Source organism: Symphalangus syndactylus, chromosome 8, assembly GCF_028878055.3.
Source record: "Symphalangus syndactylus isolate Jambi chromosome 8, NHGRI_mSymSyn1-v2.1_pri, whole genome shotgun sequence".
NCBI classification, from domain to species: Eukaryota; Metazoa; Chordata; class Mammalia; order Primates; family Hylobatidae; genus Symphalangus; species Symphalangus syndactylus.
The window spans coordinates 20,007,454-20,034,775 of record NC_072430.2 but is presented as its reverse complement, the minus strand read 5'-3'; the positions used below and the strand labels follow the sequence as shown (position 1 = coordinate 20,034,775).

Genomic DNA, 27,322 nt, shown 5'->3' with positions numbered 1-27,322 from the left:
CCAGAAGGAACCAGCCCTGATGACACCTGGACTTTAGCCCAGGGAAACCGATTTTGAAATTCTGACCTCCAGAACTGTATACAAGAGGATAAACTTGTGTTGCTTGAAGCCATCAGGTTTATGGGAATCTGTAACAGTGGCCCTAGAAAACTGACACACGTGCCCAAGACCACAAGGACCTCTGGGTGTGTAATAGACAATTCTGAGTTCTCACCTATCTATCTCAGCGTTGGTGATGCTTGGGGGAAGGCAGGCTTCTATCCCCTGGAAGGCCCTGGCACAGCTTAAGTGTTGTTAGGTGTTAAGTACTTCTTTACTGTTTGGAAGATGGCTATGCTGATAGCTCCCTTGGCTGCCCCGGAACCCCCCTGGGGAATCCCCTTGACTTAGCAACTAAAGGGTTAATTAATGCCTGACGAGGGGAAGGGGTATTGGGGGTCAGCTCTGGCACAACGCCAGGGCTCATTCTGCTTGGTCTTCGTCCTGTCGGCCAGTTGCTAAGTATTTTGGATTTTTGGATGTCTCCCTGGGGTTAAGGCATGTTCTGCAGATGGTCCCACCAGATCTCTCAGGCTGGGCTGCCCAGAAGTCCTGAGCTGCTCCATTCCATGCCCAGAGCCAAAGGACAAACCCTGTCCTGCTGACTCCCAGCAGCTGGCTCATTTTTTAACAAAAGGTTTAAATTCATACCTAATAATTGTACATGTTTATGGAGCACAATGCGATGTTTCAATACATGCATACCATATGCAATAATCAAATCAGGGTAAGTAGCATATCCAACACCTCAAACATTTATCATTTCTTTGTGTTGTGAACACAAAATGTCTTCTAGCTATTTTGAAATATGCAATACATTATTCTACAGGGGCACTGTAGTCACCCTAATGAGCGACAGAACACCAGGACTTATCCTGCTAATTTGCAACTTTGTACCTCTTGACCAATTTCTCCCCATCTCCCCTTCTTCTCCCGTCCAAAGTCTCTGGTAACCACTGTTCTATTCTCTACTTCTATGAGATCAACTTGTTTAGCTCACACTTATGAGTGGGATCATGCAGAATTTATCTTTCTGTGCCTGGCTTATTTCACTTAACATAATGTCCTCCAACTTCATCCATGTTGTAGCAAATGCCAAGATTTTCTTCTTTTTAATGGATGAATAGTATTCCCTTGTGTAAATATACCACATTTTCTGTAGCCATGAGATGGCTCCATGAGCTAATCAAATGCTCCTAGTTTCAGCTGCATTGAAAACAGGACCAAAATAAATCAAATGTTTGCCAAGTGGAAAAAGACCATGAAGCAGGAAATAAGGAAACATTTTATATTCTTTTAATTTTGAGGTGAATGTTGTAAACACATTTTCTTCAAAGTCTATTAAAAGGTGCTTGCCAGCAGTGTCTCTTGCAAAGCGCAGGCATACAAAACAAGAAGTACTTTTAAAAACAAACAAAACTTGACTTTTCTGTTGTTTTTGGTTGTTGTTGCTTCTAGCAGTGTTGAAAGTGTTTTGGTGAATTCACTCCTCACGTGTGGAGCTGGGCTATGATTGATCTTGGGAACAACATCTTTGGTTTTTCTTTCCAGAAGTTTCCTGGTCCCTCCTGGGCCCTGATTTTGTGAGAGAACTGTCAGGGATAAGCACCCAGAGCCTGGCACATGGTAGGGGCTCAAGTGTATTTTATTTATTTATTACTTTTATAGGAGAGACGGGATTTTTCCATGTTGGCCAGGCTGGTCTTGAACTCCTGACCTCATGTGATCCACCTGCCTTGGCCTCCCAAAGTGCTGGGATTACAGGTGTGAGCCACCACATCCGGTCCACCTGTGTTCGATGAAAGAATGAATGAATGAACTCTCACAACAATTCATTCAGCCATTTATCTAACAAGCGTTTCCAGAGTGACTCCTTTGTTCTGGGCTCTGTGCAGTTTCTGGGAATTCAAGAGATGTCTAACACCCTCACTTTGTAGGGAAGGAGCACTTGTAAGGCGTCTGGGCTATATATGATTTGGGGAACAACATCTTGAATTAAGTATTCTAATTGTACTCCATTTTCTCCAAATATTCAAACACCAATGTTTTTTGCGGGGCTGGGAAGTTCCAACAAAGGTAAATAGTGCCTTGAACAATGGTTGGCCCGTGGTAGATGCAGTGACAGGGAAAGCACACAGGCAGTAGAGGAAGCTGTGGCAGACTGTGCTGTTGTTCTTACGATAAGATTACACTTCCCATTGACATCAAATGTGGTCATGTGGCCTGCTTTGACTGCCGATGTGGGAGATGGATTGCCATGTGCCCAGCTAGGAAGGAACTTTAAGACCTCCCTGGGCTCCGGAAGTTGGAGGTTGCAGTGAGCCGAGATTGCGCCACTGCATTCCAGCTTGGGCAACAGAGTAACACTTCATCTCAAAAAAAAGAATTAAAAAAAAAAAAGAAGAAGACCTCCCTGGGCTCCTTTCCCTCTGCTACGGCCCCACCTATCCCAGCTGGTGGCTGCTGCTTCAGCTCAGAATGAATTTTTATGGTTATAAGCCACTGAGATTTGGGACTGCTTGTCACTGCATGTTGCTTAGCTTAAGCTGTCCAATATAGAAGACTTCACAGAGGAGGCACATCCGACCCAGGCGCTGAAGGAGGAACCATGGTTTCACCAGGCTGCTGGAATGTATTTGCAAAGAAACAGAGGCAAGGCAATGGGAGCATGGGTTAATTAGGATATAAGCTGACTTTCTGTTTGCAGAGAGCTAGTATACTGATGGCTCAGACAGAAGAGAGGTTTATTTCTCTCAGGCTCGGCAAAATCAGTTCAGGGCTGGCATGATGGCTGCATGGTGTCAGGTCCCAAGCTCCCCCTGTTTTGTTGCTGGCCCTCTCTTAGTCCACTCCCATGTCTACGTGCTAGTCCACAGGAAAGGGGAAGAGATAAACTCCCTTATTCCTAGAGGTGGGACATATAGATTGCAAGCCTCACCTCCATTCCTTAGTCATGTGGCCATGCTGAGCAGCAAGGAAGGCTGGGAAATGTAGTTTTTATTATGAGAGCCATGTGTCCACCTATGAAGGCAGAGAGAGTGAGATTGTAGGACAAACTGCCCCAGTGTTTTGAGGACTGGGGAATAGTCAGTGCCCTTTTAAATGATAGGATCTGTGGTGTGAGCAGGGAGTACTACAGATGCTATCCCACTGTGCTCATTGGAATGGATAAATATTTTTGAATCCACAAACATGTAATGGGTAATTCTTTATGTAACAGGAACACAGAACCCACATTAGCCAAATGCAAATTGCTCCTTTTAAAGTTGAGGTAGACTGTCTCTCCTTCTCACCTTCTTTCTGATCGGATCATAGACACAGAGCTGCAGCCCATCTCCTCAGTGTCCCATAACAGAATGATCTGCTCTTGACTAAGTGTCAAAGTGATTTTTCTAAATGGACAGATGGTCCAGGTCACTCTCAAGTTTAAATTCTCCTATGTCTTCCTGTTGCTCCTGCAGACCCCCTGTCTACCCTTCTCTCCCTGCTCAGTGCCCCAGGAACCAACCTGTGTGAAATTTCTCATGAACTTCACCAAGGGGCTTCCCTTGCTGTCTGGTTTTGGTTGGGTTTGGTCAGTGGGAGCCCTAGAGGAGATAAGAGGGAAGGAGGAAAGGGAGGTGAGGCTTTGTTTCTACACAGTGAGACAGAGTTGTAATTTATGGGAATCAAAAAATGTACACTTATTTTTAAAAATTTTCCAAAGCAATACTATGATACCTGATTCAAGAAATATAGGAATGGAGAGTGTATTAGTGTACTAGGGCTGCCATTACAAAGCTTAAGCGAAGTGGCTTAAACATAGAAACTTATTCTCACAGTGCTGGAGGCTAGAAGTCCAAGATCAAGGGATCTGCAGGTCGTGCTCCCTCTGAAGGCGCTAGGGAAGGCTCTGTTCCAGGCCTCCCTCCCCTGTACCTCCCTCCTTGGCTTGTGGCCACAGACTCAGATCTTCACATGCAGTGCTCCCTGAGTGTGTGTGTCTGGTCGAATGTTCCCTTGTTATAAGGACATCACTCGTATTGGATTAGGGCCCATCCTAGTGACCCAACTTAATTATTTCCAGAAAGACCCTATCTGTAAAAAGGGTCACATTCTGAGATATTGGGGGTTCAACGTATGAATTTTGTGGGGTGGGGGGGAGGGTACACAATTCAAGCCATAACAGATAGTAAGAAGGAGCTCCCTGCACCTGCTGTGACCTTTGCTTCCAGCTCCCCACCCAGGGTGAAGCAACTGCTGTCAATACTTTGGAGGCCATGATTCCGACTTTCCTATGCTTACACATCCCTTGATTACATACCCTCACATGCCATGTGTGAAGAGAGAAAAATCAATAAAAAGGATAAACCTACAAACATGGAAAATACAGAACTCCCTGAAGACACAAAGCCTCAATGTCCAGGTTCTTATTCTTAGGTTGCCGATTTGTTGATTTGCCTTTATTTTGTGATGGGTTCTGTCTCAGATGTGATTCTGAGGCACGGGGTAGGACAGTGGGCAGCCTGGAGGGTTCTAGACCTGCTGGTCTCTTCTGTGCAAGCCTATTTGAGGGCGAGGCTGATTAGAATCTGCTGATTGCTACTGAGGCAGAGAGAGGAGGACAGCCAGCCTCGCACCCCCGTGTTTGCACAACCTGGAGTCCCAAAGTGTCTCCCTGCAGGTATGCCTTAGGGAGGAGTGGAAGGTGGAGATTCCGTGTCCTGATCAGGGCCCGAGACTAAGAGACGCCTCTTCTTCTTCACAGACAAGTGGGAGCTGGACTCTGACAGAATATCAAAGTGAAAATTAATGCCCGCTGCTTGTATATTGCCTAGACGTTACTTTCGAGAGGAAAACAACAGGGGCAGAGCGAAGCTGTACATATGTTAAATTCACATCAGTAATAAAGATTAAGTAGAAGTTAATAGCATCCCAGTCATGCTTGTGGAGGTAATCTCCTTTCTGAAAATTCAAAATTAGATTTGGAGGATCGAAGCAAACAGGGGGTGAGACTTTGGCGTAATATTTTAATCAAATTGTCATGAATGAGTGGATACAATTAAGAATTCTGTCAGTCAAAGTGCTGAGGCCCTTTTGTTAGTCAGCGGTGGGAGGGCTGCGCTGGGCCATCGTGGGGAGAGATTAAACTTGACCTTTCCTAGGGTCTTCATTTTTGACCCTGCGGCTGGGCTTTGCTGGTCAGATGGCTGTTTTTTTAAAAAAAAGTATGTGTGTGTGCATGAATGTGTATATCTGTGCATGTGTGCGTGCACTCATGCATGTGTATACATGTAGTGTGTGTGTGTGCTTGCATGTGTGTGCATATGTGCATGTATGTTTGTTTCCATGGTGTATGCAGATGTGTGTGTGAACGTATGAGGCCATGCATGTGTCCGTGTGCGTGTACAAGGCAGGTGTGTATTGTGCATGTGTGCGCCCGTATGCATATGTGTCTGTGTGTGTGCAAGGCAGTGAGAAAGAAGGAATTAGGGGCAAACAAAGGATTTGTGCTGTGTCACTTGTGGCAAATTCTGTCCACAAGTACTCCTTTAAATCTCACTCTTTCCCTTTCCTTTGCAGCTAAAGACAGGTGTTTTGTGGGCAAATATTCACATGCATAGGATGTGTCCACCTGAGATAGCTCCATGCAGATAGCTACACTAATACTGTCCAAGGCCATATGCAAAGGGGAATGTAATTGACATCAATGAATGAGTGAAGGACTGCGTATATTTGCTAACTTTGGCTTTAATGTCATTCTGCACAGTCAGTGTAACTCCTGAACCAAGTTGCATGCCCTGCCGTCTCTTCTCTTAAGGCTCTGTACTTTTCAAGACCTGCTTTTTTGTAGCCCCATTTCTAACGGTTGAGATACCAGACAATGTTTACTCTTTCTCTCTTTCTACCACTCTCTCATCACCATCCCTTCTCCCACATAACATTGATTTATTTTTAATTTTGATCCGTGGGTGGTGGGGTTGTAGAGAAAGATGCTGGCAAAAATATCTTTCTGTTTCCCTTCTGCAGCTATAGTCTGCCATGTAGGTGGATCTTATTTATCAGTGATTATAAATCAATAAGGACAATGTAGAATAGCGGGATGAGCCAGGCTTCCCAAGCCTCTGGAATTACAGACGTCGACATGCATGAATGCAATGTGTCTGATGTGGAATTTATTATTTTAAGCAGATTCAAGTAGATTTGAGGTTCTTTTTTAAAAAATTTATTTCCTCCAAGGCGGTAGCTGCTACTGCTACTCCATCTTCCCTCTTCAAACCCTGTGTTTGGGAAATAGACAAACGCCTTCAACATAGGATGACAATATGTAATCAGCGTCCCTGCGGTTTATTTTACCTTTTGTTGTAGAGGAGAATAAAGTCAGAGGAACTTAACGTTACTCCCTCCACTTGGGTGAGCATTTAGAGGCCGAAGGACCTAATTATTTTTTAACACTGCCGTTACTGCATTTGCCTGGGGAATTATTTCAAATCAACTGACAGACCTATTGTGCTTGTGACATCACAGCAACTGGCTTTTTACACTGAAAACAAGCCTTCTGTTAATTCAGCAATAACACACCCTGCACGCAAAAATTGCATTAGCAACGTCTAACCCGAGTGTTGAACACATTCAGAAATAAACACTATTGCACTACAGGGGTTGAAAGGGAATATGCGTCAAAATGCCTGGCATTTAATTTTTTCCCCCTTCTTCGGGAATTTAGCCAGTGAAATATAGCTGCCAGTGTCCCAGGTCTGCACGCGCGCTCCTGCAATATGCTCTCGATCAATCAGATTTGCATAACTAAACTGTCTGCGAGCCCGCTCGGCTGCCCAGGTGCAAGGCCATTTGCATATAGAACAGTGAGGAGGTCCCAGGAGTCACTTCAGACCGGAGCGACTGCTGAGCCCGCAGTCCACACAGCCCAGGAAATGAAATTGGAATGACAAAAAAAATGGGAGTGCTCGCCTGGAAGGGTGAAATATGCAGTCACGTTGCAAACGTTATGTAGAGATTACCAGGCGGCAGTTTCCAGATGCAGAAAGACCCACTGGTGTCCAAGGCAGAGGTGCCACAGGGTGGATGACGGTGCAAGGCGAGGCCCCTGGGAGGGCTCCCCTCACCTGCCGGAGTCCCCTTGAACCTGTAGAGCTATTTTGGGACTTCCAGGGCCTCTTTGTACGTGGAAAGACTTCCCAGGCCTGATCCCTTTGCAAAACAGACTTACCAAATGGAAGTGAGGTCTGGCACCGTGTCCTCCAAATAGCAGGGGCTCATCCTGCTTCTTGGCCTTGTAGAATCAACTGCTTTTTAAGTGCGAAGTCCCCTGGGCTGAGTGCTGTGGGTCATAAGGTTACCCCACCGTACACTAACCCTACAAAGTGGGGCTGTCATCATCCACATTTTCCGGAATGCTCAGAGAGATCAAGTCTCTGGTCCAGGGTCACACTGCCAGGAAGTTGGTGGAGCAGGGAGGGAATCCCAGAAGTGCGGGGAAGACCAGCGGATTATACAAGGTCAGCCAGCACATCAGTAATGCGCAAGCACTTTGATTTCCTGGTTCTCAGCCAGGACTTAATCTACTAGTCCTTCCTTCTATAAGGGCCAGAGAGTAAACACTGTGCTTTGCGGCAGGGCCACATCTTGACTTTTGTGGGTCCTTGGCACTTTTACCTTCTTGGGTCCCTTTCTTCGTAAGAAAATACAAAAAATATTACAACATATTATACAATTTTTACAATATTATACAATATTTTGTCTATTTACAATAAAGACAAAGATAGCCTAGGTTGGATTTCTTATTATTATATTCATGTTTTTCTTCTGATTTTAAAATAAATTAGAATTAAGACATTTTTGTGAGCCCCTAAAAGTAACAGAGGCCTGAGGCACTGTGCCTGGTGGGCCCAGAGGAGTGCTAGGCCCTGCCTGGCTGGCAACCTGCTCTCCCCTTTTCCCACCCATCTCTGCCGCTGTATGGCAGCAGCTGTCCTGGGTGATATAGGAATGAACATGTGGACTGTGTTCCCATCAGCCCTTTTTGATGGACACAGCAATAGGAATTTCCTGTAATTTTCAGGGGTCACAAAGGCTTCTTCTGAGTTCTTCTCCACCCATGTACAAATCATCCTTTGCTTAAGGACCTTGGAACGATGCCATGTAGGTTTCCTGGGCAAAGCCTCCCCGATGTTGGACTTGGTAACATGAGAAGCAAGTTCTAGGCACATCTGCTGAGAAATAATATTTTATTTTTCCTTTATCCATTAGGGATGGCCCCAACTTTGCCCACCAAGTGCTAATGACAGAGAATTGTGCTCTCTCCCAGGCCTGGGGCTGAGGAGGCTGAAAGCAATGAACAGCACTCCTATCCTCTCCAGCTTTTTTCTCCACCTCTGGTAGAAAATTGTAATGGAAGTTATGTCTTTGTCATCCTCATTTAAATGAATATGAATAGGCAAGTGCTTCCGGTAAAGGAAAGGACGCTCTCTTTGCGCCTTCTCCCCTGGCATTTCAGGGGAGTGTGTGCGGTTGGGGGGTCAGGTCGCTGTCCCTCTTGGTTTGAATGTCTCTTGTCAAGTTGGCAGCATGCTGTGTGGTTCCCATGGCAACAGCTTTTTGTGTAGGGGGGAAGGGTCATGCACTGTGACCTTGGTGGAAGGGACAATGACAAGGACAAAAACTTTCAGTGTTTTTGCCTCTCCTGATGGATTTGAGTCCAGCCTTGAAACTGGGTGAATACAAGGCAAAGAACATGAAACACAAACGTGGGGCGTCTGATCACGGGGCCGAGGAGTGCTGGGCTTGGCCTTTGCTTACTGGGGAACAGGATGAGCAGCCCAGGCCACGAGCTCCATACGCGGGCTGCCAGCCCGGCATCTTGAGTTGTAGTTGAGCACATTGGACATCACAGCTGGTTCCCAGCTAATCTGGTTCCTGGTTAACTGCCTGGTCTCGGTGAGTGCTGCTGACAAGCTGTGGCAGAGCTTCTAAGAAGCCCCATCTGAAAATGGAGACAGGAAAGCCCCTTCTGCCTCTGGTCCTTATTTCTTACCTGACTACTGCAGGGCCTTGTTCTTCTCGGGGTCTCAGCTTGTCCTCTGGGGTAGCTTCCTTTTCTCTGGTGATCCGAAGGCAGCTATTACCACCAGGTACTCACGGTGTTCTGGCTTTGTGCCCCAAATCCCCACGGAGCCAGGCATCCATCTACTCAAAAGCTGCTTGCTGAGGGCCTAGAGGGTGGATGCTGGAGATACAAGATGCAGAAAACAGAGCCAGTCGCTGCCCTTGTGGGCTTAAGGCTGGTGTTAGAGATAGGCATTAAGCAAACACCTTATGAATATATAGTTACCAATAGTGGTAAGTGCTAGTTATGTTCTGCCAGTTTAAGAACTTAGTGAGTGCCTGTGTGTGGCCAGATAGGGTGCAAAGAGCTGGGAATCCAAAGATAAAGAAGACACAGACCCTCTCTAAAGGGAGAAATGATTATGCAATAAACATTCTGACCGACTTGGTGTAAAGGAAAGCAGGTTCCCCCTGGCTGCACCCAGGATGACCCAGCTTCTCATGCGGGTTCTGCACTTCCTAGATGAGTTTTCTCTAAGCTAGAGAAAACTCCCCTGAACCCTAGAGGGGAGTAATAGGGCCTGCCTCTAGGTAAGGATGAAACAGCATAGGGCACTCTTAGCACAGTGCCTGGCAGGGAGGAAGTGCTCAGAACTGGTGGCAATCATGGTTATCGTAACAGAAGAGGTGGAGGGCACAGGGCACCCTGGAAAGGACACCAACTTGGCATCAGGAGATTGTCACATGACCATTTCCCTTCAAGGCACTGAGCTTCTCTGATCCCAGTGGCTTCCACTTGCAATGTATTTGGGTTCAATTTGGGGCAAGAAAGGTAATTGTGTCTTTTTGGGGGTGACCCATTTTCAGCACCAAGATTCTGGTTTCCTTTGCCCAGGGTGCTTAAGCATTGTGCTTGAAATAGCCCCGTTCTCTCTGTTGTGTTTGTGCTGTGGAAGTGGCACAAACTCCTGCTTCCTGAGACTCCCGAGGGGAAGTGGGAGGTAAGAGGGCAGGAGGACAGGTGCGACAGGATCAGGGTGATAGAAGAAGTGCGGGATGAGTCCTCCCTCACTTCTTCCTTCTTTATTCTCTTTCTTTTCTTTTTCTTTTTTCTTCCTTTGTCCCTCCCTCTTCCCTCTCCCCTCCCTCCCTCCCTCCTTCCTTCTTTCCCTCCTTCCTTCCATGAATAGTTTCCATCATGGACTCATCACTTTTTTGGGTGCTGGGGATTCCTGTACCTATATCTGGCTTGGCCTATAGTATGTGCTCAATAAATATTTGATAAGCAAACCAATAAAGCACCAATAAAACAGTGCTTACTTTGAAGCAGTGCTTCTCAATGCTGGCTGCATATCAGAATCACCAAGGGAGCTTTAACAGTATCCATACCTGGGACCCACCCCAGACTAAGTGAATCCGCATCTCAGGGTAAGGGAAGCACCTCTGCTATAATAGAAGCAGCAGATGGCAAAGGGCATGTTGAATGGACCTGTAGTCCTTGGTTCACTTTCCACTTTCCCAAGGCCATGGTAGTTGCTTTGGCATTGAGGATAACTGGAGAGTGCAGGGTGAGATGCTGGAACCTATCACTTCTCTTACAAGGCAATTTTACCAAGAAGTCAGGTTGAGATGGCAAAGAAGGTAATGGGGGCTGAGAAGAAATTCTTACATCCGCTTAGAGCTTCACTTTTACTGAATATTAATACACAAACCTACTTTAACTGTGGGATCTCCTTGGAAGAATTACTGTGCCCATTTTGCAGATGGGAAGCTGAGGTGCAAGTATTTGCATGACTTCTCTGATGTCACTCAGATACGAAGGAGCATAACCAGGGTTCAGACCAAGAACTTCTGCTTTCAAGCACCTGACTACAGATGTGCAACTTATTTAGGCAAAGGGGAAGGAGGCCAGATTTAACCCCAATTCATAAGACTCCAAAGCTATTCAAAGGAGGGAGAAGTTAATTCCTGATCCTCCTGGAGTTTAAAACTAGTTGATTACCCATCACCTTAACATACAAACAAAGACAGTTTGGGAATGAACTTTGAGCAGGACACCATGCCACTGAGGCTATAGAAGTTTAGAAAAGTGTAGTATGGGCTGGTGAAATCAAGGAAGGCTGCCTGAAGGAGGATGACTGAATTGGAAGTTGAACAATGAAAAGAATTCAGTGTAGACAGGATTGGGAGGAGGCCTTAACAGTGAGGGGATGTGTGAACAAAGGGACAGATTTATTTATTTATTCATTTAATTTATTTTTTATTTCAATAGTTTTTTGGGGGGAGCAGGTGGTTTTTTAGTTCTACATAAGTTCTTTAGTGGTAATTTCTAAGATTTTGGTGCACCCATCACCTGAGCAGTGTACACTGTACCCAATGTGTAATCTTTTATCCTCCCCTCACCAAACCCCCAAAGCCCATTATATCATTCTTAAGCCTTTGCATCCTCATAGCTTAGCTCCCACTTACAAGTGAGAACATAAGATATTTGGTTTTCTATTCCTGAGTTACTTCACTTAGAATAATGGTCTTCGACTCCATCCAGGTTGTTGCAAATGCCACTATTTCGTTAGAGGGACAGATTTTTAAAAGACAGTTTTGTATACATTATCTATTATGTAACAGACCAACCCAAAATGCAGTGACTTAAAACGACATGCATTTATTAGGACTCATGAGCCCATGGATCAGCTGGGCAGCTAGGCTGTCCTGGATCAGTCTTAATTGATCTCATGGGCTGGGCTCCTCTGTGTTTCTCGGGGGGGCTGGCTGTCTAGGAGATCCTCACTCGTGTCTGGTGTCTGACTGGGGCGATGTCTCTATCATCCACTAGGCTAGCCCTGGCTCATTCATTCAGCAGCTGGCCAGCATTCTGAGAGAGAACAGAAGCACACGGGCTTCCTGAAGCCTAGAAAGGGCACCCTGTCCTCTCCAGCTCATTCTAATGGTCAAGCCCTGCCCAGGTTCAAGTGGTGGTGTGATGGCCTTAACCTCTTGGTAAGAGGAGCTGTGAAGTCACTTGCAGAGTGGAGTGGGTAGAGACAGGGGATAGTTAAGGCTATTTTTGCAAATAATTTTTTCTCTCTTTCTTCCTCCATCTCTCCTCTTTTCCTCCCCCTCTTTCTCCCTTTCTCCATCTCTTCCTTTCTGCCATCCATGAATATTTCCTCTCTTCCTTCCATGCATATTTATTGGGCATCATTTGGGGCTCATCCCTGTGTTAGGAACTAGAGAGATGGAAGTAAATGGAACTTCAGTGGTCCCTGCCTCATGTAGCTTACATTCTGATGAGACAAGACAAGTATGATCAAATAATCGCTACATGCTTGGTTGTATCCTATGGTAAATGCTATTTAAAAAATAAATTAAATCCAGCACTATTCACAATAGGCAAGCTATAGAATCAACCTAACTGTCCATCAGTGGATATATGGATTTAAAAAAGTGATATGATATATGTATATGGGACCATGAATAACTTAGTGTCACTTTCATTGCATGTATACATTACACACACACACACACACACACGCATGCATGCACGTATGCACAATGGAATACTATTCAGCCATAAAAAAGAATGAAATCTTGTCATCAACATCAACATGGTTAGAATTGGAAGTCATTATATTAAGTGAAATAAGCTAGGCACAGAAAGACAAATGATACATGTTCTCACTCATATGTAGGAACTAAAAAAGTGGATCTCATGCAGGTAGAGAGTTGATTGGTGGTAACCAGAGGCTGGAAGGAAAGTGGGAGAAGGGGGATAAAGAGAGATTGGTTAATGGGTACAAACACGAAGTTAGTTAGAAGAAATTAGTTCTAGTGTTCGATAGCACAATAAGGCAACATTCTTTAACAATTATTTGTTCTATAGTTCAAAATAACTGTGGGAGACAATCTGGAATGTTTCCAACATAAGTAAAAGGTGAATATTTGTGGTGATGATGTTGCAGTTGGCCTGATTTGATCATTACACATTGTATGCATGTGTCAAAATATCACACGTATCCCAAAATATATATAACTATTATGTACCAATAAGAAAAAGAAGTTCACAACCATTGTGGAAAACAGTTTGTTGATTCTTCAATAAGTTATATATGGAGTTACCATATGACACAGCAGTTTCATTTCTAGCTACATAACCCAAAGAATGGGAATCAGGTACTCAAAAACGTGTACCTGAAACAAATGCTTATTGCAGCCCCATTCATGACAGCCAAGAGGTGGAGAAAAACCCAAATATCCATCCACTGATGAAATAAAATGTGGTATATTCAAACAATAAAATAGTGTTTAACCATAAAAAGGAATGAGGAACTGACACATGTTACATGGCCGAGCCTTGTGAGAACTTTATGTGACATGAAAGAAGTCAGTTACAAAGGCCACATATTGTGTGAACCCACTTATAGGAAATGCTCAGAAGAGGCAAATCTGTGGAGACAGAAAGCAGATTGGTGGTTGCCAGGGGCTGGGATAAGGGGAGTGAGGAGTGGCTGCTAATGGGTATCCGGCTTCTTTTTGGGGTGATGAAATGTTCTGGAACTGGATAGTGGTGATAATTACACAACATTGTCAATGTGCTAAAAAGCCACTGAATTGTACATTTCAAAGCGGTTAAAGTGGGGAATTTCACATTCTGTGGATTTTGTCTGTCTCTCTCTCTCTCTCTCTCTCTCTCTCTCTCTCTCTCTCTCTCACACACACACACACACACACACACACACACACATACAGAGAGAGAGAGAGAGAGAAGTGCAGCGAGTTGGGGGAGATGTGGCCAGCAGTCTGATGGGTCTGGGAGTCCGAAGGCTCCCGGAGGGTGTGATGTGGGGGCTACTCCACAGAGCGCGCGCGCTGTGGCTCTTGGAAGGTGGGGCTCTGAGGACCGGGGTCCTGCGTGCGTAGACCTGGAGCCCACCTTAAAGACGCTGCTTCAAGGACGTTTCAACAAGCCCCAACACCCCCAACTGCTTGGCGCTCCCCGCCTTTGGGTGCTCTGTTGGGGTTGGGGGTGACCCCAGCAGCCCCTCATGTGCGAATCCAGGTTCTCCTCCTCTCCAAGCTGCCTCCTGCACAGAAGCACCGAGCAGCAGCCACCCCAGGGCCAGGGAGCCCGAGCCGCGGGATCTGCCGCCCCGGGGCCGCAGCAGCTTCAGCTCCTTGGCGTCTGCGCCGGGGTCCTGGCGGCCGCCGCGAGCCGCTCCTTCAGTTCCGCTATGCGGAGCGGGCGCGGGACCCCAGCAGGTGAGGGCCCAGGGCAGGTGCCTTCCCTCGCCCCGGCTCCCGCCCCAGTTCCTGGCCGGCCCAGCGCGTCCTGCTCCCACTCTCGCCGTGCTCTCAGCGCTCCATGTCCCCGGGGCGCGGCGCAGCAGCTGGTGCCGCGGTGGGCATCTGTTCGGCCTCCTCTGTCCCCACGCGTGACCTGATCGCTGCGACAGCGGAATCCCACGGTGCAGGCCCAGAGCTGCGCCGAGAGCCGCGCGTCCAGCTCCTCCCGGGCCTGGGTTTAGGGTCCGCAGCTCTTGCCAAATTCCAGAGGCTGGAAGGGACGCGAAGTTCTTCGTGGCCCCGGCTTCTCAGGCAGCGCCGAGGACTCAGAATCTCTGCTGCAGCCCCCGAACGGGCCGAGGGCACCCACTCCGGCGGGGAGAAGGGCCGCTGGTGGTCTCTGCATCACCTCTCTCGACCCAGACCCCTGCCTCTGTCCGAGATGTTCCAAAGTGGCCAGTTGTTATCTGCAACACGGGTGTCTGCCTCAGGCCTAATGGGAAAGGGCTTAGTGGGCATGTTAATGGCTGGATGTGTGACTGCCGCTGTGGTCGCCCCTAGGCCCAGCTCCAGCTGGGCTGTTCCCGGAAACAAAAGGACACAGAAGCCATTTCTATCTCAGCTGTGATGGAACGTGATCCATCGCCCAAGGATCGGTGGGCTGTTCTTTCTTGTGCTGGACTCCTCACCCAGTTCTCTCTTCCCCCCAGGGGCCGGAGACCCCTACCTTTTTAAAGAGTCCTTTCTGCAGACAGTTCCCTTGAAAAGGACTTTATTTCTGCAGTGCCTGGTTACGGGAGGCCAGCTGAGATGCTTAATAGTGAGACCAACTGTGCCCTGCAGACTGGCCCTGCGGCGGGGGCCCTGGTGACCTCCAGGACACACCCATGAGAGCCGTGGCTTGGGGTCAAAGGGCCCTGGGGAAGGGAACACTTTGGCATTGATCGTCTGGGTGGCTCCAATCTCTGCATCTTTCCTCTGTGTCTTTTTTTTTTTTTTTTTTTTTTTTTGAGACGGAGTCTCGCTCTGTCACCCAGGCTGGAGTGCAGTGGCGCAATCTCGGCTCACTGCAACCTCTGCCTCCCGGGTTCAAGCGATTCTCCTGCCTCAGCTCCCGAGTAGCTGGAACTACAGGTGCCCGCCACCAAGCCCGGCTAATTTTTTGTATTTTTAGTAGAGACGGGGTTTCACCGTGTTAGCCAGGATGGTCTCGATCTCCTGACCTCGTGATCCGCCTGCCTTGGACTCCCAAAGTACTGGGAATACAGGCGTGAGCCATTGCGCCTGGCCTCCTCTGTGTCTCTTAAACTTGAATGTGACAGAGGCCTTTTGTGCTTTCTTATAAAACAAATTTTAAAGACCCCCTCAAATAAATGAGAAACTGTAAGAAATGATGGTCTTACCCTCTGAAAATGTTTTAAAATCAAGCATTATTACAGCAAAAGAGACTTTGGCTCTTTAAATGGTAATGTTTTGTATAATTCAAAGGAAAAGACAAAAATCAAAAAAAGTGTCTTGTAGACTTTTTAACTCTTCAGGACTTTGTCCACCCTGAGGCTTCCACAAATCCAGCTGTTAACAGCATTGTCTTTCTTCATTTGATCGTCACAGCACAGATGTGAAATGGAAGGATTACCCAATTTTCAGGGTGAGGTAAACTGAGGCTAAGAGAGGCCATGAGATTTGGCAGAAGGAAGTGATGCAGATTGAACCGCAGGGGTGTCTGATACGTGTTCACCCACCTGGAGGCGTGCAGGCCTCTACCGCTGAATCCGAGCTACCAAATGCTGTCTTCTGCAGGGCTCGAAGTTTATTTTCAGCAACTTACATCTCTCCGTTACAGGCCATTCATCCCTTTTGTAATAGTTTTCACTTCCAATCTCTCCCTTGCTAAAATTATCCTCCCGCACTTCAAGGAAGAGGAGTAAGAAGGAGATTAACATGATTTTACTCTGCAAGTCACCTTACATCCACTATTTTGTTGGCTCCTTGCTAGAGCATTTTGAAGCTGGTGTTGTTCCCATTTTAGAGTTGAGAAAGGCAATACTCAAGAGGTGAGATAACCAGCCCAAGTTCACATAGCCTGTAAATGGCAGAACCAGGATTCACATCCGGAGAGGGGGATCTGACCCCAAAGGCCCTTCTTTTCCATAGCATCACGTTGGAAGATGTAAGGATCTGCCAGGGACTCCCTGGGGTCAGAAACCTGGAAAAACAACTTATCCAAAGCATTTCTTTAGCTGAGTTCCCTTTTTTCCCTCTCCGTTGTGTGAAAAATTCATACTTGCCATTAAGAAGCAATGAGAAGGGGGCTTTGGGCAGTCATCAATTCAAGAAACAGGATTAGCATGCTGGATCCATGAAGCACAGAAGGAAGGAAATGTAACTTAGGACCTCAAAGAAAGTGACTGGTGATTATGTACAGTGGAGACACGTGTAATGGTATATTCTAGCCCACGAATAAAATGGCCAAAGGACTTCAGAGGAAAGAAATCAGCCTGAAGCCCAGGAGCAAGGGATAACCAGTTTCTTTCTCCTGCAGTCTGGCCCCCAGGTTCGACTGTGTTTTTGTCTTGCCCTTCTCAGAGGAACGTCTATCTTGGTCTCCACTTTGTTTCTCCGTCCAGAAATGCTAGTCATGTGGTCATCATAGGATGCACCAAGTACATATTTGAATTATGTAGTTAAATAACAATATTGATCACAAGCATAATCATATATATTCACATGGCATTTACTTTTAACATTCTTTCACGTGCAAGACGTCACTGAGTCTCCACAGCAGACTACTAAGATCCTGAGGATAAGGCTTATTTTCTTCCTCTTGTTGCCAAAGCAACTAAGCCTCAGTGGGGCTGGGGAAATGAAATGCTGCCTTTGACATGGAATGAAGCAACGCCCCATGCCAGCAAGCCTATCAGATTCTCCAGGACCCACTCCAGCCCCCATCAGGCCGTCTCCCAACCTCATACCGGCAGTCCCTAGAATGCTTTCCTGTGCCTAATGCCATTTCACTTTCCCAGTATCCCTGTGTGCTACGTAGTTTTTCAAAATTGCCTGTCTATTTCATAAATACAGAAGACTAACATCCCAAAGGAGGCAATGGCTTGCTCGAGGCCCCACAGTAGAACCAGGGCTTGAACTCATGCCTACTGATATGAAGTCTTAGATCTTTTTGCTATGACACAGGTGCCTCTGTATCTGCAGTTGGTTTTGATGACGTGTGCGTGTGTGTATGTGTGCGTGCACACACACGTGTGCATGTTGATGACAGAAGGATGATAGAAGGGGCTACCTTTTGGATGATGCTAAAAATGAGCCCAGACTACTTGGTATCTGTGCCTTAACTGTTAGACTTTGGACGTTAGAACTATTCAAAAGAAGTTCAAATCACTTGGGAGTCAACATCCCAAAATACAACTGCCTCTCCAAGCGTGGCTTATTTAGAAAGGGTGCACGGGAAGGGCTTTGGCTCTGGAATGGAATGACAGGAAAGAGCTCCTGGGGTGTTCATTGTCCCAGTCTTGATGGCTGGGCTGAGATTATGGCTTGGGGGATGAGAGTCCATTTATCTGGTTCATTCCCACAGTCTAATTGGAAAAGTGGAATTACCACTTAAGACTGATGGTAACAGAACGTCTTTAAGCGATGAAGCTAAAATGAGCTGTGAAGTTACATCCAGGAGCCGACCACTTTTGACTGCAGCAAGAGGTTTTATTTGAAATTAGAAAATGAAAATTACCGATCAATGCAGTAAGAATAGAATGAATCGTGTTTCACTTGCACTACAGGAAAATGTAACTCAGAATCAAGATGTCCTATTTACCTTCTTTCCAATTCCAGCTCCTTACACATAATGGCAACATATATAAATAGATAATGCATTGGTGAGCAGCAGTCACAAGCCTCAGCATCTCTGACCTTCAGATCAACCCAGTGGCAGTAAAATGAGCTCTGGGGAAGTTGGACAGAAAGAGGGAACCTCTGTGGGCTTCATCCTAAGGGATAAAGTGTAAGCCCTGCCCTGTGGTCCTTCTGTCAACTTAGAATGCTGTGGGTTTGTGCTTTTTTTTAATTGAAAAAGTCAGGGCACGATTTCAATGAACAACACTGAGGCCAATGAGAAAGATTTGTTTTCACAATTGCTAAAACAAGTAGTCATTGTGATGAAAGAAATCATTCCAAACAGAAAACTGGCATTGTGGAAGGCATCGGAAGAAGGAATTTATATTATAATTTTTAAAATTAGTATTACTGGTGTTGTCAACAGACTGATCGCTTTTATTCCTTGGGCAATTAATATGGCCTGCATGATTTTCAAACATGATCTATTCATTCATTCAAGAGCTACGTTCTGAGTGTCTAGTATGCACCATGTGCTGCGGATACAGTAGTGAACAAAGATAAAAATTTCTGCTTTCATGGAGCTTTTATTTTACTGGAAGACATGCAAAATAAGAATGATGAGTGCTGCAGAAAAAATAAATCAGGGAAGGAAGAGAGGGTGTGCTGGGGAGTGGTCAAACATAGTTTGCATTTTTACACAGCATCATCAGGCTGGTAGGAGATGAGCAATTGAGGAGATGAGGGAGTGAGACGTGGATGGCTGAGGAAGAGCAGAGGGAACAGAAAGTGCGAAGAGCCAGAGGTGGACACTTGCTTATTGTGTCCAGAGAACAGGAGGGCGATCACATATGCTTATGCAGTCTTCAGAAGCCCACTGGGAGATCATGTCACAGAAGAGAGGGCTCAGGCTAAGGGCAAAGTTGCACAACTTGACCAAGAGTCTGTGCCATTAACCACTGTGCTCATCTGTTTCCACCATCCCAGGGATCTTTTTGGTGATGTGAAAACCACCTGGCTCAATGTGAAGATATTGCAGCCTTCCTTAGGAAAGGTTTGAAAATGAAGAGTTGAAGACTGTTATTTTGCTTCCTGAAAATCTCTTGCATCTATTCATTTGTCTGTATCTTCAGACCATCCACCCTGGTTCAAGCTGCCCTGCCTCTCTCATGGATCCCTGAAAGAGCTGTTGTTTGTTCTCCTTGTGTCCACTCCACTTTGCTCCAAGCCATTCCCCACATAGGCCAGAATGATCTTACAGAAATACAAATCTGATTATATCATCATGCCCCAACTTACAGTCCTTCAACAGCTTCCCATGGCTCTTACAACTGAGTCCTGAATCCATCATGGGAGCAACGCCATCCTGTCAGGTCTGTTCCTGTCCTCGTTTCTAACCTCCTAACTCTTTTTCTACAGCCTGTGCCCCAGCCCCACCTGCTCCTCAGACACACCGTGCGGCTTCCTGTCTCATGTCCTTCATGGATGTGCACTTGTTTCCATCTGGTACAGTCCCTTATCTTCTGCCTGTTAATCCTGTCTCTATATTCGTCAAAGCTCAGTTCAAATGCTACTCCTTGCCTTCCCTGTTCTCCAGCCTCTGACTCTCTCAAGTCCTGGCTAGATCGCTGATTTGATGTCATGGTCCCCAGCATTTTCTGCATTGTTCTGTCATGACACTTGTTAGATTTACATTTCTGATCATTTGTTTACTGCTGTAACCCAGCATCTACAACAGTATCTAGATGCCCAACAAGAACAAATAAACACATGCCTCCTTGCTAGACTCTTAATGTCCATGAGGACAGGGATCACTTGTTTTACTCACATAATTCCTCTTGTGTTTAGCTCAGTGCCTGGCACCCAGAATTACTCCATAATGACTTCTTGAAGGAATGACTGCAGTTTGCAAAATATGAGCCTCCAGTGTTTTCCTCTGATCCTGTCTGGGGGAAGCTCCTTACAGATGCATTAATAGATGAATCCCATCTACAATCTTCATCTTGTTTTACCTGTGAGCTCATCCAGCTGTGTCCCCAACCTGCCACTCAGAGGGGCTTGCTGTGTTTCTTTGTTTGTCTTGCTTCTGTGGAGTCTCAGAAGCAATTTTTTGGCTCACTTCTAAACATTCTGTGAGTCTGTTCAGTATGCAGACTCCAGGCTTTTTGATTTTGCTTCCCTTTCCTCCCTCTGCCTGATTTCCTCAAGAACATATTTTCTTCTTTAGTGTTGACTATATTTTTATACATTGCCCCAAATTCATTGTGAATTAGTGTAGAAACGGAATAAATAAAAACTTGAGTTTCCAGCCATACCCAGAATTGGATAGACTAGGGTGTATGTTGGGTGCCAGGAAGGATCTAAGCCAAAGCCCCGCTTACTCCACCATGGCTCATGATCCTGAGCCAGGGACTCTCTTCAGATCCCCACTCTATCTGCCCAGTTACTTTGCCTCATCTTTCTGGAAGGTATCTTTCTGGATTTGGGAACTATCATGAATCCAGCCAGGTCACATTACCATGTCAAAGTCTTGCCAAAAGGTTTTACCCAGAGCCTGGGCTCAGCTCACTGTGACCTGTCTTTCCTGTACATACTCAACACTTGCTGAGATCTTTCAGAAAATTGGTTAGCCTTGAAAGCTGTGCTTTTGTTTCCCATGTCTCTTCATTAGGGCTTCGTGTTCTGGTTTCATTTCCTGAATTAGATCTTCTGGGACCCATGAATGTCTGGGTTATCTTGGGGTGGCTGTGTTGAGGTGTTTTCCTGCATTCCCCCAGTCTCTCAGAAGCTCCTCAGCTCAGGGCATGTTCTTCTTTCTGTTTAAAGTACATCCCCTTTAAAAAGCTATAGTTGGGTCTTAATGTTTTAGTCCAGTCTGAAAAATCTCTGCCTTTTAATTAAAATATTTAGTCCATTTATATTTAATGCAATTATTGTTGTGGTTGAGTTTAAGTCTGCTTTACCATTTTGCTATTCATTTTTCACTTGTCTTATTTAATTTTTGTTCTTTCCTTCTCTTTTTTACTTTTTCTAAAAAATAAGTATTTTTTAGTATTTGGTGTTATCTGCTACATTGGTTCTTTAGCTATATCTCTGTGTTATTTTTCACACTTACCTTAGCCAAAAGGCCATGAAAGGATCCTCTGTGTTATTTTTCTTAAAGAGGTGCTCTGGGGATTACAATATGCATGTTTAACTTATCACAATCTATCACGAATTAATATTATACCACTTTACATATACAGTAAGAACTTTATAACACTAAATCTCAATTTATCCTTTCTGTAGTTTGTATTACTGTTATCATACATTGTACTTCCATATGTTATAAATTATACAATTTATAACATATTGTTATTAATTTTGTTTTAAATAATTATCTTTTAAGGAAATTAAGAAACAAAAAACTCCTCTTTTAAATGTATCTGTGTATTTGCCATTTTTGAGGTTCTTCATTACTTTGTATATATTCAAGCTTCCATTTGGTATAATTTTTCTTTAACAAAGAATTTCCTTTAACATTTCTTAGAGAGTAGGTCTGCTAGTGATGGATTATCTCAGCTTGTGTTTATCTAAAAATGTCTTTATTTTGAAAAATATTTTTGCTGGATATAGAATTATAAATAGACAGCTCCCCCCTTCCCCAGCATTTTGAAGATGTTGTTTTGTTGTGTTCTGGTCTGCATTATTTCTAATGAGAAGAGTAGTCATTCTTACCATTGTTCTGTGAGTAATAGTTTTTTTTTAATTGCCTCTAGCTGCTTTTAATATTTTATTTTTATCTTCCATTTTTAGCAATTTGACCATGATGTCTCTGGAAGTGTGTTTATTTATTTATTTATTTGGTTTATCTTGCTTGGGCTTTGCCAAATTTCTTGGAATATAAGTTAATCTCATCAAATTTAGAAAATTTGGACCATTATATTATCAAATATTTTTTCTATCTTAATCTCTCTTCCCTTTTAGGGACTGCATATATTTGGGATTATACATATATTAGATCAGTTGATATGGTTTCACAGGTCACTTAGGCTCTTTATATTTTTTCCCACCCCCTTTCTCTATGCATTATTTTGAATAGCGTCTATTGCCCTATCTTTAATTGTACTGATTCTTTGCAGTGTTTAATTTGCTGATATTCCAACACACCTAGTGAATTTTTCTATTCAGGTTTATTTTATATTTCAGTTCACGAATTTTCCATTTAGTCATTTTAAAAAGTCTATATTTTTCTACAGAGATTTTCTGTTTCTTTCCTCATTATATCTAGTGTCTCATTTAGATACTGAAACATTTTTATGTTTCTTATTATTTTCTCCTGGTTCTAATATCTTCATTAGATACATGTCCATGTTTATTGACATTTTTCTTCTTGATTATTGGTTATATTTTTCTGCTCCTTCTCATGTTCAGTAACTTTTGATTATATGTTGGATATTGTGGATGTTACATTGATGAGAGTCTTGGTTTTGTTGTCTTCCTTTAAAAATTGTTGGGTTTTGTTTTGACTGGTAGTTAATTTATTGGTGGATCAGCTTGATCCTTTTAAGCCTTGTTTTAAAGCTTTGTTATTTGTGGGTCTAGTGTAGACTTTACTTAAGGGCTAGTATGACCTTAATTCTAAGGTTCGGCCTTTCTGGAGATTCAGTTGAACACCTGGAGAGTCTATTGAGGTCTTTGTCCCTCATCTGTTTAGAATGGCACCAGCTACTAGCACTGTATGATTTTCAAAATCTCTATTCACCTTATAGCTTGCCAGTAGTTGTTACCTGCTAGGCCAAAATGAAGTCTTTTCATGCACTTGCACAGCTTAGTATATGGCCAGAGACTTAAAAGAATCCCTTTGGAGATTTTGAATTTCCCTTTCTGTGCATCTCCTTCCTCTCTGGCACCCCACTGTGTAAATTCCAGTGCCCCTCCACAGTCCCAAATTCTAATCTCTACCTTCTCAGTCCAGTAACACCACCATGTTTTCTTGGGCTCCACCTCTTTATACTGCAGAGCATAAAACACCTTCAAGCAGAAAGCCAGAGCAATTGTAGCACTTACTTCAAGCATTTACTTTCTCTCAGGGATCATAATCCTATGATGACTCTTGTACAATATCTGAAAACATTTGCTTCAGATATTGCCCGGTTTTACAGTTGTTTTCAACAGTAGAAATAATCTAGTACTAATTATTCCATCATGACTAGAACTGGAAGTTTTGTCCTACCCTCTGTTAACTGTGCCTGAATGTTGTAAACCACCTTAAAACCCAGTTTTCTTTTTTCCTAAGTAACTGGTGATTATTTACAAGCAGCAAATAAATTGGTCAATACCCTTTTCTTGGTCACTGCTTAGGCAGAGAATGGAGGAATGAAATGGGATAAGATAGACTCTCAGGTAGGTCTATGATAGGTAGTATGAAAGATTCCATGATGGAAATTGTTAGCAGGAGTGGGTTATGAGTGTTTATATGGGTTATTAGTGTTAGCACCTGTTCTCCACTCTTGATATTTCCTTCAAAGTGGAGAGACACTTGTTAGAGGAATACTCTTCGTCACCTGCCTTACCCTACCTCTCCTCAAGTGGGTAGAGTTACTTGATTGGTAAATTTGAGAGTAGAAATGAGCATGTTCAGCTGGAACCCTTTCTCCTGCTCTGCCCTTGGAGATCCAGTTACCTGGTTTACTCTTCCATGGCTTAATTTGTACAATAATATCTGAGAAAAGAGCAGGAGCTCAATCAATGGTAGAATCAGAAGTTATTATTATTACTATTATTATTATTACTTTTTTTCTCATTTCCGTTTCCTTTTTCATTTTAAGGGACCTCTAGAAAACAAAACTTGGGTGATCATCTTAGGTCTGCCCTACCTTGTTTGTGTATGTAATGGGGAAGTGATTTCCATGTAAGAGAATTCAAATGGGAAAAGAGCGGCACTCATGAAATCCCTTGGCTCACCCAGAAATCCCTGAAGGTAAACCTGGTCCATTTTGCAACGGCTTCTCTCTGGAGACATTCAGAGTCATTGGGATTGTTCATTCATAGGGTGCAGAGACTCCAACGTGGCAGGTACCACTGCTACTATCCACTGATGGCATGGATGCCTTATGGAACTTTTCCCCAGGAACATATACGTTCCTAATCTTGTGTTACTGGAGTTATTAATGTAACTGTGATATTTTCTGAGTGCACGCGTGCAATCTAGGAAGCAAAGAGTGTTTGAAGTATGCTGGGAAGTGAAGGAAGTCAGGCTAAGTTGGGAAAAGCAACCCTGTAGATTAATTATAGAGTGCCAGGATTGGTACAGTCTCAGAATTCACTGCTGTAGTTAGATAATTCTTATCCTTTTGTTTGTCTCCCACACATTCATAGAATTCTGGCAAAGAACCAAAGGGGATACAGTGTGGAGGTTGCAAGCATCAACTCTGGCGCTAGATTATCTGGGTTAGATCCCTAGTTTCATCCCTTATTGCCTACATGGCCTTAGGGAAATCCTTTAACCTCTCTGTGCCTCAGTTTATTCATCTGTGAAACAGTAGCAACCTACCCATAAGGTTGTTGGAAAAATAAAATGAAAATAAACTCAATGATATAAGATGAAATGAGATAATATGCCATAATTTTAATATTGTGAGTTAGGTTAGCTAACATTTATAAGTGTTCTTATAGACCAGACCCTATCCTGAAAACTTAGCATGTAATAATTCATTAACCTTCACACATAGAATCCTATGAGATAGGTCGCTATTATCCCCATTCTACAGATGAGGAAACAGAGTTTTCTAGTTAGTGCTGGAGCTGGAACTGCAGGTCTATCTGCCTCTAGAGAGGAGCACGCGGTGATCAATGTACACTGTTGTTTTCTCATTCATAACTTTCTCAATCATGGCCAGGGGCCTGGAGTTCACAGGTGTACTCCACCTGTGTGTGAGACTGGGTTCGATAGACACCCCATCCCCCATCACGCTCTCTGAGGCCCTTGCCCTGCTCTCTGGACCTTCCTGCCCCCCACTGTCCAAGACTAAGCTTTCTTCAGCAGAAATGAGGAAACAGTGGCCCTGGTTGGGGAAGTGTTTTCTTTAAGCTCACACATGACACTGGTGTTGGAGACAGTCTTGGGACCAGGTCTCCAGCGTTCTAGCCCACGATTCATTTGGACTTCCGGGGGGAAACAGTTTTATGGCAGCTTCTGGGCAGGCAGCAGCAGATGAGACAGAAGATGACAAGGAGGAGGTGGAGCCTTGTGGATGTCACTGGCGCCACCATGACTCAGTGATGGTGACCAGGGTTACTAGAGGTGACAGGACAGCTGCCTGGGTCACTGCTGGGCAGCTAGGAAAAAGGAGCAGGAAAAGGGAGAAGATAGCTTGCGGAAGGGCCACCAGGAGAGCCCAGCCACCGGGACATGAGAGGGAGTGGTCTGCATTGGTCCCGGAGCTCAACTCAGAGAGCACTGTTCGTGGAATGAGAGCCAGCACCTGTTAGTACAGTGCCTGGCTTGCTTCTATTGAGCCCTCACTCACATTGTCTGATTTTGATTCTTCTGTAAGTCTGGGAAATAGGCACAGCAGATGCTGCTGTAATTGTTTCCCCTTAAAGATATAGAAAATAACAACCACAAACTCAAAGCTGGGTGCTGTATGCACTGCTTTATCTGTGCCATTTCAGTCATCACAATGGCTCAACACAGAGGGACTGTTTTCTTCCTTATTTGATTGCTAAAATGAGGATCAGAGTCTGAGCAAGTTGCCTGAGGTCACACAGCTAGCAAGCAGCAGACCTGTGAGGTGCCCAGACAGGCTGGCTCCAGAGATTCCTCTATGAACCACTGTCCCCCACCACCTTCTGGGCTGAATGTCTCACCTAGGGGGACATCATTCATCACAGGAAGTGCTGGAACTCCCATCCAGATCTCCTGCTTCCAAATCCTGTCTTCTTCTCCCTACTTCATGGACTTCCCACAATCAACCTGGTCATACTATGTAATGTATCTTTTGGGGAGAAGGGTCCTATTTAGAAAAAATGTCAGAAATAATGCCAGTATCGCATTTCACAAGTTCCGAGGCAATAATGAAATCTTAGGGAGGGTTACAATCTTCAGTCCAGGAAGAAAAAAAGAAAAGATGAGTATAAAGGACTATTGATGTTTTTCTCTCTGTTCATCCCAGTGAGTATCCTAGATTTGTATGAGATATTTAAAACATCATATTTAACTTCTCATGCAAATTTGTCATACGGTGCATTTGTGTTTCATGTAAATATTTGTGGATTTTGACTTGCCTGTGTTACTAGTGGTGCTCTTGATGTGTGGACTTAGGAGCCTGGAAAGATCAGGATGCCCAGGACTTTTGTAGAACTCCAAAATGATCATCACTCCCCACCTCTACTATGTCAGCTCTTTTCTTCCCATTCCTTACCTAGACCAAAAAGAACACCTCTTTTCTCTCTGCACACACACATACATAAAAACTGTGGAAGATATTCAGGTGAGGAATCATCACTGTCTTATCCAATGATCCTCAGTGTTGGTCCCCTTGCCTGTTCTGTCTGCAGTGGAAGCTCCATGTTTAACTCCCCCATATCGAGCACAGTGCTTGGCACGCGGTGGGATCTCAGCCTACGTCTGCCGGACCGATCCTCAGAACAGCCGGCCTCATGCGTCTCTGATGTGTGGTCAGGACCATCCGTTTCCTTCTCACTGAGCAGATCCTTTTCCCCAGCCATGCCTAATTTAATTTCTGCATGCAAGGTGTGATGCTGGGTTTTAAGTGTCAACACGGCTAAGCCAGCTACTTAACCAAACATGAATCTAGGTGTTGCTGGGGAGGTATTTCGTGATGTGGTTAACATGTAGATTCAGTGACTTTAATGAACAGGGATTATTCTGGATAATGTGGGTGGGCCTCATCCAATCAGCTGGACGGCCTTCCGAGGCAGAACTAAAGTTTCCAGAAGAGGCAGAAATTCTGCTTCAACTGCAGCATCCACTTCTGAATCTCCAGCCTGCTGGCCTGCCCTGTGGATTCTGGACATGCTAGCCGCCATAATCCTGTGAGTCATCTCCTTAAAATAGTCTCTTAACATACGTACTCTATTAGTTCTGTCTCTCTGCAGAACTCAGATTGAT

General features: G+C 44.6%; 1 protein-coding gene across 4 annotated transcripts in view; it reads left to right on the top strand.

The window, feature by feature from the left end:
• Positions 1–27,322, top strand: part of VRK1 (VRK serine/threonine kinase 1) — a 368,204-nt gene that overhangs the window by 225,006 nt on the left and 115,876 nt on the right. The window lies entirely within an intron of this gene.